This window comes from Nematolebias whitei, chromosome 1 (assembly GCF_014905685.2).
Source record: "Nematolebias whitei isolate Nwh7 chromosome 1, NemWhi1, whole genome shotgun sequence".
Taxonomy (NCBI): domain Eukaryota; kingdom Metazoa; phylum Chordata; class Actinopteri; order Cyprinodontiformes; family Rivulidae; genus Nematolebias; species Nematolebias whitei.
Window position 1 is genome coordinate 29,292,968 of NC_056498.1, and position 1,930 is coordinate 29,294,897.

General features: G+C 37.2%; 2 protein-coding genes across 5 annotated transcripts in view; one reads left to right on the forward strand and one right to left on the reverse strand.

The window, feature by feature from the left end:
• LOC119409291 (phospholipid scramblase 1) overlaps positions 1 to 401 on the reverse strand; it is a 19,819-nt gene extending 19,418 nt beyond the window's left edge. The window contains exon 1 of the mRNA XM_037676162.1: positions 304 to 401. The gene's annotated coding sequence lies outside the window, so the exon portion shown is untranslated. The remainder of the gene's footprint in view (positions 1 to 303) is intronic.
• gps2 (G protein pathway suppressor 2) overlaps positions 1 to 1,930 on the forward strand; it is an 831,114-nt gene that overhangs the window by 748,569 nt on the left and 80,615 nt on the right. The window lies entirely within an intron of this gene.

A 1,930-nucleotide genomic window follows, 5' to 3' on the forward strand; every position in this document is an offset into this window, starting at 1 on the left:
CTGTGGTCCCATCAGCCTTTGGAAAGATAAGCAGCAGAAAGCAGCTGTGGTCCCATCAGCTACTTGCTCTTCCTCAGCTCATTGGAGGTGGAAGCTCCACATTAAAGGTGTTTTTCATGTTATAGCAGACACTAGTCTTCAGTTGTTCCGATAACTACAAATAAAGAGCTAAACTTCACATTTTCTTCAGACTGAAGCATTTCCGATCAGCAGCCACACTCGGTCTCTCATCAACACTGAAACCTCCAGACGGTTGTTTATAAAACTGACTCAAAGTCTAAAATGGTGGAAATAAAAACCTACCTCTGGCAGCCGTGGCACAAGGTGCAAAGAAAGCTGGTTTTCGAAGCCCAAGGCGGCGCCTCTCCGTCCTTCTTCCAACCTGTTTATGGTCGCTGGACTCCTCCTCCTCCTCCTCCTCCCTTCAACATTTTTTTGGTTTCTCCTCCTATTTCCGTCTCCAGAGATTTATCAGAGCTTCCTGAAAGGTCGCGCTGCGAAGAGCTGACCAAAAGGGCGGGAACGGGTTTTCAATAACAATAAATCAGTTTTTAGTTTTTTTTGTGATTTTAATCATCATTAGCTGCCGAGAATGGTTGATAGAGGAACAGTGGAATTATTTTACCACTTAATTACAGCTGTAAACACGATTTCGAGCTACTTATCTGCCTTGACGTTGTTCCGCGTGCGTACGTACACTGAGTATTACGGTAACGTAACTTTTCAAAGTAAAAGCACACCGTTTTCTGTAGGTTTCACATCTTACGTAATGCAAATAAAATGACATGCCTTATTTATACAATAACCTTTGTCGTAAGGTATAATGTAAAAATCAAAAATTGTTTTGGAAGCAATAAAGATGAACTCAAATACATTAAAATACCAACAAAACAAACAAGAATTGAATAAATAAGCAAACCTAAACAAAATGAATAAGATCTGCAGAAGTGTAGATGTCCTGCTCAACCAAGACTAGAAGTCAGTAAGAAATTAGGTTTTAGGCAGCAATTAAAAATAATCAATGCTTTGAGCAGCTACAATAATATTATTATTATTGGTACAAGTTGTAGTATGCAATAGACATTGTACTACTGAATGATGAATGTGCTTGAAAATTTTAACCGAATATAATACTGTATTTTAAATTGTGATTTTAATCAAATATAATACTGCATTTTTAAATTGTGTGTTCATACCACCAGTAAATGTCTCGGAGTAAGTAGGCCAGTACCAAAAGTTGTTGACTTACAGGAGAGAAGCTTTTATTGTTTAGCTGAAGTAAAACTGTTTTAGGTTTAGTTTAGTTGAATGTAGCATTTCGTTGTTAATTGTCTATATTAAAGAAATTACGCTGAAAAGATCGATTCCCTCATGATTACCGTACTGTTTAAAATTTAATTAACGACCAAAACAAATATGCTTTTATTTCGAAAGTATGGCTCAAACACGGTTACCGTAATAACGCAAAAGACCACGCCCCCAACAAAAAATGGAAGCGTGCTTTGACCGCACAAGTTGCTGCAAGGAGTTGCTGTTAGACACCGTGTGGGCAACAACCACAAGATGGTGACAGATCTCTAGAAAACAGCAACAAACCGGTCAAAATATAAAAAACAAACACAAATAAAACATTAAATATACTGTAGTTATGATTATTCTCATTCAGTGTACATTGTGACACTCTCAGTTGTACAAAGGTTTCCTACAAATAAAGTCTGACTGTAACGAAAGTAAATTATTTACTTTGCCTATTTTTTACTGTGTGATTAACTTGGTTGTTTCTGCCGTATAGCACTTTGGTTGGCCTTGTTGCTGTTTTAAGTGCAATAAAGTGGGTATGGTATGGTATGATGTCATATGGTATGGTATGATATGGTATGATGTCGTATGGTATGGTATGATATGGTATGATGTCGTATGGTATGGTATG